Consider the following 13,528-nt stretch of genomic DNA (forward strand, 5'->3'; position numbering starts at 1 on the left):
TGTTCTTTTATTAGCCAACATGTCAGCTTCATCCTCCTCTTCTTCAATGGTTTCAAGCATATGTACATTCCCCAAAGGACCTTGAGGTTGCATCTTCCCTTGCATTGGCCCCTTTGGTTTCCATTATTCACTTCCTTATTGCCGACTCCTCTGTTTCCTTCTGGCCTTTGAATAATTGGGTATACACCTCTTGGCTCTATCCTTGGTTTAGTACAATAATGTGGAGCTATATGCCCCCTCTCCATATAGTTATAGCACTGAAAGTGCTTCATTCTATTTCTCTATGGTCTTTGGACCCAATTCTGAATGACCTCTACATGGCAAGATTGAGATTCCTAATCTACTCAGTCAGCCTCTGAATCTCCTGATGCAAAACCTCTTAATCCTTGTCTTACTCAGCAACCCTTGTAATTTTAGCATGACGGTCTCTTTCTACATGAAGATCAACAAGAAAAGGCTCAACAATATGTCCACAGGTACCATGGTCATATGTGGCTACAGACCTAACTCCCTTTCTTTTCGAACCAACTCCTATTTCCTATTTCCACAGTTCTTCTTCCATAGTTCTGATAAGGTGGAACTCAAAGATCCTGATACAATGCTCTACACAAGAGAACATCCCTTGAGAGTGCCCCATGCCCCTATTATATAGGAGTGCCCCTATTATATAGGAGGGCCCTCAAGTGACTCTTGAGTCTCCATTTCCATGTGTGACCCTTGGTTTCTTGACCCTGACCTCAACCCAAGGTTAGACCTAACTCTTGTCCCACTAGCGTATGTTCCCATCCTCCCATGCTCACATGCCTAGGGTGGGTTAGCCTCCTAGTATATGCACATATAATGTGCACATAACATACTTCCCCTCTCTTAAAACATTGCACTCTTGCAATGAAAATAAGGAAAAATACGCTGAACGTTCTCAATTGACTTCCAAGTCGAATCCTCAATTTCCTTGTCTTTCCACTTAATTTTAACATAAGGGATGGTTCATGTGGAACATAAGATAAATCTTCGACTTCAACGAGTTCTTGAGGAGTAATTGTGTTATCCTCACCTCCCAGCTTAGTCTACTAACATGAAAGATTGAATGAACTCTAACATGTGGAGGTAGTTTTAATTCATACGCAATTATGCCAATATGACGTATAACTCAGAATGGAACACAATATCTAGAGATAATTTTGAGCACTTTCCTATTGACAAAGTCTGAGAGTCTTTAGGAACTTTCAAATAAACCAATGCTCTTGGCTCAAAAGACTGAGGTGAGCATCCCCTATTAGCATAAATCCATGCTCGATCCTGAGAACTCCTGATAGAATCCTGAGCTTGGGTCAGCATTTCCTACATATCTTGCAATAAATCCCTCAATTTTATCTCCAATTAGCATTCATCAAAAAGTAAAGGATCCCAAAATGTCAAGCCAAGGTGACTCAATCTACATCATAACGGGTTGAAGAGAGGAGATCGAATGCAAAAACTACCATATTATCCTCTTGAGATAGCTCGAGGACTTCAAATATATGGTCTAGCCAATTACTACTCCATTTAAAAGAGAAACTGAGTAAAATACTATATGTTTTGGTTACAGGCAGTGCATCATATAATAAAAATATATCTCACATCTAAGTATAGCTTAGCTCTAATACTTGTTTGTATAATATAGAGATGTACTTTTTCTTAAATTTCCCACATACAGAGGAACATTAGAGACTTATGAATGATAAGTTCATGCTCAAGCCACCTTTGTGGCTATAACACCTTCTTCTGGGTGATAGCATCTCTATTGGATGAAACGTAAGGTTGCCAATGAGTTTAATCAAGGTGATATAACATGTGAGATGCTTGTTTCTTGTACCTCATAAGTTGTGTGGTCATATAATGTTACTACACTTCAATAACTCTTTTGTTTTTATGTGTAGTTATAGAATTATAATCGAGGATTTGGAATGAAAAGGATAGGAGTAGATTTGTGGGTAGAAAAGCAACTACTTGTAGCTCAAGGCTACTACTACGAAGGCGCCAATCCAATTTGGGTGCCTCGAGAATCAAAGCCACTTCCTCAGTGTAAAAATCAAATGCCAAGGAAGAATAACAATACTCCACAATGACGTTCATAAAAGACTAAGCAAGTTCCTCAAATAACTCTAGTAACTTAACAAGTATGGGTACCAAAAAGGTTACTGCAAGCTCAAGGGTACTACCAAGGTAATACCAAATCTTGTATTCCCAAGCACATCAAGAAGTGTCCCAAGCCTTCTCAAATAAGGGCATCAACCATTACCTCCTAATGTTCATAAAAAATGGGTGCTTGAATGTGCTTCAACAACAAGGGTATTATGATGGCAATACCATCATATGGTTTGCCAAGATCGAACAAAGTGAAGAAAGCCTGTGCGCTTTGCCGCACAGGTCGTAGCTGGGGACTTGCCAGACACCGTATTGCGAGCCACGAATGGCTACAAGCATACAACCAAGGAAGGAAGCTCAAACAGAATGCCAAAGGGTGTGTCACTCACCGCTCAACCGCTGCCTTGAAGGATTCCCGCGTCGCAGCCGTGAAGGAGGAGCCGCCATCGCCGCTCTACCGCCTCTCCGCGCCCGCCGTGCCGCTACACAGTGCTCGATCGCTCTCTCACTCTCTCTCTCTCTCTCTCTCACACGCAGGAGAAGGAAACCAAAGAGATAAGGCAAGAGCACTCTTGTATTCACAACACATGAGAATGAGGATTTTAGGGTTACATTTGACTCTTATAGGTGACTTGGCCGTTCACACCTGGGCGCCCATACATGGCCGGCCGACCCTAACCCTTATCCTACTGATATTCAAGGTGCGCCTCTCATCGGCGATCACCCAATCCCTTCATCCTTAACATATGGTGCCGACAAGCCCGGCCCATGACTCAGAATATTTAAATTAATGACGTAAAACATAGTGCGTCCGCCATGGGTTAACATGCCCCCCTTCCGGATGTAGATTTCGTCCTCGGAAGCTATGGTATGGTAAGCTCGAGAGGGTTGTTGTGGTAGACCGTCTGCAAAATAGGGAAGTAGAGTGAAAGTATGCTAGAATTCAAAAGATATAAAGTGTAGAAATTCAAGCATGCTAGACCACAATGGATGATGAGAACTTAGTTTAAGGGTTACATGAATGAGCTAGTGTAGTAAATTAACAGGAGTTTAAAATTATTGAAAGTAAATCAAGAGTTAGCAAGGTGTCAAAGGTTAATCAAGGTTTATAACTGGCCTAAGTCAAGGAAAAGAACCAAGCTTAATAAATAAACAGATGACCACACTGTGTCTACTCTAAGAACAAGTTAATACCACGTGTCGAGGGACACAAGAAACATCAGAGTTACAGGAGCCTTTTGCCTTTTTTTAAAAAAAAAATGCACGTGACAATTTTTACACACAATGGCGACCTTCCTAAGGCAAGACTAACATCGATCCTGGTACCATGTTTAACACAAGGCATTATCCAGGAATCTATTAGCTCACTTTAGGCAAGGCTACCCCCTACCAACCAAGGCATCGGTCTGGAGTAGAATACTCCTCGCCTACCAAGTATCAATAAGGCGATAGGCCAACATTAAAGCACATCATAGACTTGTATTGTCATTTATTGTAGGCTTTTTAAAAAAAAAATCTATTTCTTTTGATCTTTGCTCCTGAATTATAATTTGTCTTGCATCCTTTCGACAAAGGGGTAATAGCTATGTCCTAGAGGTCAACACACACATGGCCAGGTGTCAAACATCAAGATGGTTTGACCCTAGACCTAAGACAATCGTATTCCAAGATTAACTAAAGATATCATGCTGCCTAGGAATATTTCCAATAAAGTTAAGCTCATTAATGATTTACACTAGCATGCAAGCAACTTCAAAAACTAAGTAGTACATTGACAATTTCCATGTGGTCATGCCTTATAGTTTATGAATTAATTGAATAGTAAAAATGAAAGAGAGTGGGTATGGAAGAATTACACCTGTAATTGGAGATCTCCTTGATTTGACGAGACAGCTTGCAATTTGATGCAGATATATTTTGATGAACGTTGCGGCAGTCTCAGGACTTGAAAGCGAACCCACCTCAAACTTTTCAACCTGTTCAATCAACTAACAAGCACTATACCTCGAGAGGCACATCAGTGTGAAAATTTCAAGACTTGTTTAAGGAATCTAAACTAGAAAAAACTTGAAAACGCTAACCTACCTACCAGTCACCACACTACTACTGAGGATACGGTAAGAGGATGTTGTAGAGTCCTGGCTCTAGCCCTAAGGCTAAGCCTCTATCCGCATCATCCAAACAAATAAAGTCAACCTCAGTAGTGCCATGAGTTTCATCCGTCCATTCAACATTGTCAGATATTTCCTTTTCATTTTCCCATCCACATAAACTCATCAAAAATGTAACCATGCGAGGATAGTCATCTTGTGGAAAAGGAAAGTATTGGGCTATCGGGGATATGTCCTCTACGGAGTAGGGGTCAGTCATGGTCAATAGGCGAATTAGCCATTCTAATTCCTCAACATTTTCCTCTCTGGCTAGTATATCTATATGATCCCATTCAGTTTCAATTACAGGATAGCACATGTGGAATATCTGAGAAAGGTACAAATAATACCTCTCACCAAAGGTAGGAGTGGATGAAGTGTATGATGATCGGGCATCTGCCATATCTGCAAACACAGATATAGCATCAGTAGGTTTGTAACAGGTCAATCTAGTTCTTGATTGTATACGGATATCTCTGCTCTTAACGTGCTCTTGCTCTTTTTACTATTTTTTTATTTTATTTTCTTTGTTTTGTTTTATGTATGAAGCTATATATATACACCCCCTTGAATTTGGCAATTACATGGTCAGGGGAGAAGGTTAAGGAGGAAGCATTAGAATGTCGAGCGTGAGTACATGCTCCCCCTTTCCTTGGGTAGATCATATTATTTGCAATGATGTTGCAGCCTCTTGGAACCAATTTGTCCAGCGGGTCATTGGTTGTGATGTGGGCAGATAGCTTTTTATGACCCTTGTGGCCACATCCAATTGCAGAGATGGTAGTGTACGCTCCCATTGACGAATGGAGGAAATGGTTTCCGATGATACTATTACAAGGGGAGACGTAGACTCATCGATTTTTTGTTGGGTGTTGGCAAGAGTAGGTGTAGAGCATGTAGAAACTTCTATATCAGCGTGTGCCTGGCATGAGGAGCTAGAAGCTTCATGTGGCTCCCCCCTTCCTGAGCTAGGTGGTAATGATCGATATCGTTTGGGAATCCAAACTAACTCTGGAAGAAGTGGTGGGGAGCACTCTGTTACCTTTCCCTTACCACGATCTTGAATTATCGTTGGGGTGGCAACAATTGGTTTGCAAGGTTTTACAGGTGATGTAGAGGGATTCAGCTTATGTTTAGGGACCCAAATCTGGTCATTTCCCTCGTAGTACCCTTGGGCTACTAATAATTTTTTAGGGATCCATCGCGATGTTACATTGCCCTTTCTTGGGTGGGTAGCTGCTTTCCTTTTACGAGGCTTCTTGGTGGCTGAATGAGATTGAGCAGGGGAAGTAGCTGTTAACGAAGCTTTGGGGACCCATTTGTATGTACTCTTTGGCATAGTAAGCAAGCTTTAGGGACCACCTTGCCTGTTTCCACTCTTGGCGTTGAAGCGTTAGAGGGGTGGCAAACAATCAAAGATGGTTTTGCCACTGGACTTTGTGATTTTTCGTTATCTAATATTTGAGTGGATGACTTAGGTGTGGTATTTTGAGCGGTCAGACCTAGTGTTGGTTCTTGCGTTGTGACTTGTCTGGTTGCCCAATCGATATTGCACTTGGTGGCCATCATCCATTTGCGCCCTAAGATTACAGTCCCTTCCATGGTACCAGCAGGCATAACCAAAAAGCTTTGAATTATGGTTCCCTTGTCATAAGCAACCGGAGTGTGCAGAATTCCTGAGACAGGGGTTTTCTTCTTGTTGATTCCTTGAACTTGGATAGAACTCTTGGATAAAGGTGGTTTTCCCAGTTGACACCACACGCCATATGATAGCAAATTGTGTTGATCTCCTGTATCCAATAATGCATTATACAGCACCTCCCCATAAGGACTCTGTAACTCAATTGGGTATCTTAGAGGTGGGTCAGATTCCAGTGCATCCTCCTCTGCTTCCTCGAAAAATACTTGCGTAATTCCCAAGTTGGCTTCTCGTTGTCTCCTAGCACGCTGTTGACGTCCTTTGGCTTCGACTCTCGCTTGTATCTTTTTAAGCTCAGATTGTTCCTTAGCTGCCTTCTTTTGATGGATTGCATGTAACTCCTCCTGGCTCAGGGGGTCATAGTATCGTTTGAATTTACTCCCATTAAGGAATCCAATGGTTTCAACTCCGTCGAGAGTCTCCACTCTGATGGTACCTTGCGGGGTAATTTCACATACTCTATATGGTCCCTTGCCAGCATATTTGAGCTTCTTCTTTTCGTTTCGCACTCCATACATTAGGACTTTATCCCCAACCTTGATGTCCTTGTCCTTTAGATGGCGATCAAACCATTTTTTCCTTCTATCCTTCTCCACAAGGGCATTGTATACAGCCAATTGTCTTTCTTCATTTAGTCGCTCAAGGATATACAGACGTTCTGCTAAGGGATTACCATCCCAACCCTCTTGAGTAGCAACACGAAGACTTGGAATGACAAATTCCCACGGCATGACTGCTTCTTAGCCATATACCATTTTGAATGGTGTACAATTAATAGCCACTTTGTACGCAGTACGATAGGCCCATAAAGCTGTCGTAAGCTTTAGATCCCAATCCGTGCGATGAGCTTCAACTATCTTTGTCAAAATAGAGATTAAAGTCTTGTTGGTACTCTCGGCTTGGCCATTCGCTTGCGGATAATAAGGAGTAGATTTATGATGGGATATCATGAAATTTGTTGTGAGCTCCTTAATCACTTCATTTATAAAATGCGTACCATTGTCGCTCACAAGTTCAAAAGGACAACCGAAGCGTGTGATTATATTTTCAAAGAGGAACTTGGCTGTTGTCCTCGCATCTGCCTTACGTGTCGCTTTCGCTTCAGCCCATTTGGTCATATAGTCAGTGGCCACAATAATATAGCGAGATTGTGTGTTTCGGGCCGCTGGACTAATTGGACCTACAAAGTCTAAACCCCACTTTTCAAATGGTTGGTTTACTTTGATCGAATGTAGGGGCATCTGATCTTTCCTCTGGGGTTTCTTATATCGTTGGCATTCATCGCAACCCTTCACAAAGAGTGATGCATCTTGGAACATAGTGGGCCACCAATACCCTGATTGTAAGATCTTTCGCGCAGTTAAGTCTCCTGAGAAGTGACCACCGGCTACGCCCATATGTGCCTCTTGTAAAATGTATAGATACTCATCCTCTCGAGCACAACGCCTAAGAACGTTATCCTTTCCTCTTTTATAAAGAGTCCCGGCTATCAGGCAATAAGGTTTGCATTCTTTGATTAGCTTTCGAGCTAGATCTTTACGAAGCTCCTTGGGTGGAAAGCCATTAACCAAAAAGTTAACAATCTTCTCACTCCATTCAGGCATTGTCTCCACCTGAACAGGGAAGTGTCAGGTAAGTCATCATCAACCCCCGTAGGAGCCTCACCATTAGGTATGCGAGACAAATGATCAGCCATAACATGTTTTTTGCCAGGTCTCACAACAACCGTGAAATCAAACTCAAGGAGAGTCAATAGCCATCGTGTGATTCTTCCTGTGGAGCATGGTTTGTTTACCAGATACAATAATGCTTGATGATCCACATAGAAAACAAACTTGGTGGCAAGGAGGTAATAACGAAATTTCCTTACTGCATATATCATTGCCAACCCTTCTCGCTCCGTAGTGGTGTAGTTCATCTCAGCATCGTTCAACTGGCGACTGGCAAAGCTAATGGGGTAGTCTAGCTTATGTTCTCCAGGTTGAGTTAACACACACCCAATAGCAAAGTTTGATGCATCAATATGCACATGGAAGAGTAAATCCCAGTTAGGCATTCTCAAGATTGGAGCACTCGCCAAGGCCTTCTTTAATAGCTCATAGGCACGGTCACATTCTTCGGTCCAAATAAACTCGATGAGAAGCTTATACAATGGTCGAGCTATCTCGGCGAAGAATAGAATAAACCTTCGATAATAACCAACGTGGCCCATAAAGCGTTGGACTCCCTTGTAGTTGGTGGGTGGGGGTAATTCCAGAATGACCTTGATTTTACTCTCGTTAGTAGAAATCCCATTTTTGGACACTATATGCCCTAAGATAACTCCGTGTTTAACCCAGAATTGGCATTTGAAAGGATTCAAGGAGATGCGATATAATCTACACCTTTCAAATACTTTTCGTAAACACATCAAGTGCTCATCCCAAGAGGAATGAACACAAAGATCGTCTAAGAAAGCTTCACAGAAGTCCCTTAGATATTCCTTAAAGGCTGTGTTTATCAATCGTTGGAATGTTGCAGGTGCATTGGTCAAGCCAAAAGCCATGACGCGAAAGGCAAACACTCCAAACTCCGTGATAAATGCTGTTTTAGCTTGGTCCTCGACTGCAATTGTGATCTGATTGTAACCCGAGTATCCATCTAAAAAGCTATATGCCTCCTTGCCTGCCACTCTTTCAAGCACATGTTCAGAATATGGCAAGGGGTAATGATCCCTTCTGGTGGCTGCATTAACCTTTTTGAGATCAACGCACACTCTGAGTTTCCCATTCTTCTTTGGTACGATGACTATCGGAGAAACCCATTCTGAGTGCTCAATAGGGTATATGAATCCACATTTTACAAGCTTTTCAATTTCCTCTTGTACAATCTTTGCGTACTTAGGATTCATTGGGTAGGGACGTTGCTGGACTGGTTTAGTAGTGCTAATCATTGGAATCATGTGTTGCACCACCGAAGGTGGAACACCCTTCATATCATGATATGTCCAAGCAAATATGTCCTTGAATTCTTTAAGAAGCTTCGTAAGTGCAGCTTCTTCCGCCTTGGTGAGGTCTTGAGCAATAAAAACTGGTTTAGACTCCTCACCCGGATCTGCTAAGTCTATCTCCTTAACTACCGCAGGGCCATCGTAGACACCGCTACTCCCATTGGTAGGCGTTCGTTGGGCTTTTATGTAGACTACTTTACGTTCCCCTGTGGTGAATGATTTGAAATGCTCGGGTGCGGGGTGTAAGTCTACTGGTTCTTGTTGTGCCAGACTTTTTTCTTTCAATTCCGCTTCCTTTTGTTGTTGAGCCAACTCTTGGTTTTGCCGCCTTCTTGCAGTACGACTTAGTTTTGGCTTCTCTTCGATTTCTAATTGGGCGACGTCATGAGGTTGCGGAATACACCACATGACACTTTGGAGATATTGTCCCCAATTATCCGCTATCTTCCGATGAGCATCAATGGCTCCTACATAACTAAGCCATTCTGCAGTGGATCTTTCCTTGTTTATTGCAGTTCGTACATTAGCTCGATAGCGTTGGCGCTTATGTCTCGTTTTCTTCTTACCAAGTTTTTGATTTTTGTTTCTATCCGATTCGGACTCACTTGGTCGATCTTCACTTTCGGATGAACTGCAGGAGGCCACTGTCCTAGGCCTTGAGCACCTTGCTTCCACATTTGGGTGAATATTTGATTCATTTTCCCCATCAGGCTCAGGGTCAGTTTCTTCTTGAGATTCATACTCAGAGTTGCATTGGTCAGAGTCTTCGCTACTTTCAGTGTCGGTGGAGTTTGCCACTTTCTCGCCACCATCAGGGGTCAAGTGCATAACACCTATCATGTTTATTGGCACTAACGGTGGCATATCTTGCCCCTCAGGTGTTACCCAACTTGTGCCTCTATTTCCCCATGTGTCTATGGTTGCCGCTAGGTGTACCCAATCCACGTTATCCGACTCAGTCATACCCGGTAGAACATCCATATAAGGAGAATCTTTCCCATCATCAGTCTCTTTTTTGCATGTATAGCAATATCTTAATGGGGCAAAGTGAATAGTGGTATCCGATCGATTATCAATGATAACCTTGCTTCCTAAAGGATGCGCACGACCATTCTCAAGATCAACTCGAATGACAGAGTCCTGGAATTGTAGATAGACATGGTTTTTCGACCAGTCATGCACCATTTGTGCTTCCCTCATGAAAGGACGTCCTAAGATCATTTGATATGACATAGGATGCTTGGAGAAATCCATTACAATGAAGGTATGTCGTACCTTGTATCCCAGAACCTTGATCTTAAGGTCCCTTAACATTCCAATAGGTTTAGCTATGGTTCCGTTTGCCATCTTAACCACTATGTTTGTGACTTCGAGGTGAGGCCTTCCCATAGATTCCCAACAGTTTTTAGTCACAATGCTCACTCCCACACCACCATCAAGGATTCCCTTTAGAATTAATCCCTTGGTAGTAATGGGGAGGGTGGCATTAGATTCGTCACCTTCAAAGTACTGTCCCAACTTGTTCACAAGTATTTCAACGACCGAATCTTCATCTAGGTTGGGTTGTAGATCCCAATGCTCCCCTTCATCTTGAAGCGTGTCGGGTCTATCCATATTTGCAAATTGTGGTAGCCCCGCCTTTAGTTCTCCATTGAGAAATGCCCGAAGAGCTAAGAATAGCTCAGAATCTCCGTATAATTTGGATATGATCGTGGTTCTGATTTCAGAGGACATGAAATCCATTAGCTTAGACACATTCAACGGTACTTTTCGAGACATCGCCCCTTGACTAGGGACTGGTGAAGATGGAATCACTTCCTCTTCGATGGGGTCAGGCATTCCCTCACTAAACATTCTTTCCAGCAAGAAGGGTGTTTGCCCACTTCCGGATGTCCTATCCTCACTTTCTTCCCGAATGATACTAGGTATAGCTAACGGTTTATGGTTCCTGTGAGGCTGAACTTGCGTAGGAAACACTGTGTCTGGAATTTTGATTTTTCTCGGGTTTGACTCCAGTTCTCTTTGTGTTTCTTCCACCAAATCCCTTAAGTGTTGCACTTGTTCAATCTCCTCAACTGGGTTTGGGTAAGTTCCAATCTTTTTCTTGAGGGTTTTTGGCCCACGTGGCTTGTCTTGGGTAGTCTCAGTCAGTTTGGGTGGTCGAGAGGGCATTAACTGACTTGGTTGTGGGGCCGAGGAAGTTTCCTTCTGTTTCCCCTTATTTTTGTACTCGCTTGATTCTCCTTCATTGAGCTCCCGAGTGGGTTCCTCCCTTAAGGTAGTGGCTTTGGTCCCCATGGTTTCTATTGAATCAGAATCATCTTCAGGATCATTCATATACACGGGGTCGTCTCCTGTCCCTATGTTGGTCTTTGAACTGGGCTTGGAGCTCGTGGCATTAAGCGATCTCTTTCGTCGTGTTTTCTTTTTCTTTGCCTGAGCGATTGATGCAGTATCCCTCTCTTCAAGAATGTAGTTTTGATTTTGAAGCATTGACCGTGTAACTACATTCGCGGGTACAATAGGTGTGGTTCCTCGTGCTTGGTTGGTGACCTCAACCAAATTCAATGGCGTAATCTTGGGTGCATTAGGATTATGTGGACATTGAGCGATCAAATGATCTATGCCACAACGATTACATGTAAGTACCGGCATTCCCGATGTGCTCCCTTGATTTGGTTGCATTTGAGTAGCGATCTTCTGTAGCCTATTAGGGCACTCTGCTACACGATGCGGTCCACCACACTCGTAGCATTGAAGAGGTGGTCTCCTCGCCAAGGTATTAAGGTTTTGCCATCTTGTGGCGAGAGCAGCCGCTTGATATACAGGCTTGACTTGCCCGAGATGATCCTCCATGTAGTACTGGGGAATCATTTCAAACGTATCAATCCCGTATGGAGCAGTAGGGTCTATCTCCTCTTCATAATCCCCACATGCACTATGTGACTCACAACCCATCTGGTTTATTGGGGTAATCCTTGGATGTGGAGGTTGTGGTCCTAGCACTGGCGGTGGTAACAGCACAGACTGGACTACATTCGAATTCCTTGGAACTATGTGCTGTGACGGTTGCTCGATAGGTTGTGCAGGCATTAGCGCGGGTACTTGAGGTATGTTTGACCAAGCTAGTGGTGCCTGGTTTGCCAACATTCGCTTAAGTGTTAGGCAATCTTTAGATTGATGGCCATACTTACCACATGCATTGCAATTCCCATTGAATTTGACTCTGAATGTGGGACATTCACTCGTGCTATGTGGTCCTAAGCACACCGAACACCATTGTTGCTCTCTCCTTGGGTACATATGGCTATTCTGAGGAGCTCGATTACCCCTGAAGTATTCTTGGAGAGCCTTAGTAAGGTCGGTCACAGACATTTCAGATATCTTGGGCTCCTTAGCAATTGGTTTTACCGTCATTGGCTCGTGCCCAGATACTTGCGAACTAACGGATTTTGTTTCTGAAGACACCAATCATCAAGTTGTCTTCTAACTGGATTGCATTGGCAGTGACTGCTTCCCACGTTGTAAGACCTCTAATGACTAGGCCATTGTAAATGTCCTCGTGGCGCAATCCTCGGATGAATCTATCGAGGAGTTGGTTGTTATTGAAGCGTTCATCGGGAGTGCAGCGAGAATTTAGATGCTTCAATCGACTTATAAAGTCTCTCACTGACTCCCCTTCCTCGCGTTCAGCTTTTTGGAGTTGAGATGCTACCCCCCAAAGCACACCCTCGCGTATGTATTCTTTCAAGAACAATCTCTTGAGAGTGGGGTAGTGAGTGCGCTCTTCAACCCTTAAGGTTCGATACCAATCTCCGGCCTTCCCACTCAAGGTTAAGCCTAAAGCTTTACACTTATGCAGCTCATTGTGCTCTTCCAAGGAACCACACACGTGTTCAAAGACTTCAATGTGCTTCCTAACATCCTCGTTACCACTGAAGTTTTGAGTGAGCTTAGCCACTTGTACTGCCTTGCTTCTAGGTTCTCTCTCAGGCATACCCCGCATGTTTTCTGCAATGGATCGTCCGATCGTCTGAGCAAATGCTGCGAGATCACCTAAGTGAGCAGGCATAGTTGGTGGAGGCACTTCTGGGATAGCCTGGCTGATAGGAGTTGGCGTTGGTCTGAGTAGGTTGGCAAATGACGTAGGATATGATATGTGACTAGGCCTAGCTCCCCTTGGATAATGGTTATGATAAGGCGGTCGTGGAGCATACGCCATTGGCATACTAAGAGGCGTAGGAGCTACCTGAGCATGAGTAGCGATAGGTTCATAGGGTCGATAGGCACTGGCACGCACTGTTGTAGGTACTGTTCCACTAGGTAGCGGTGTCGTACTAACTACAGCGGTAACAGGTGCACTTTCAGCTATGCTCATCATTGGGGTAGGCATTGCAGATTCCCTAATGGAAAGTTGAGCCAAGGTTGGAAAGCTAAAGTTACTGCTTGTGGGCTCAACCTACATTGAGACACCAAGGCGAAACAACATATGAAGGGTCTATGGGACTCACCGAGGGAGTCTCCAATTGTGATAGGGTTGGTTGTTTGGCCTTGCCTGTATCC

The sequence above is a fragment of the Cibotium barometz genome, chromosome 51 (genome assembly GCF_041138505.1).
Source record: "Cibotium barometz isolate CiBa-2024 chromosome 51, ASM4113850v1, whole genome shotgun sequence".
Lineage (NCBI taxonomy): Eukaryota > Viridiplantae > Streptophyta > Polypodiopsida > Cyatheales > Cibotiaceae > Cibotium > Cibotium barometz.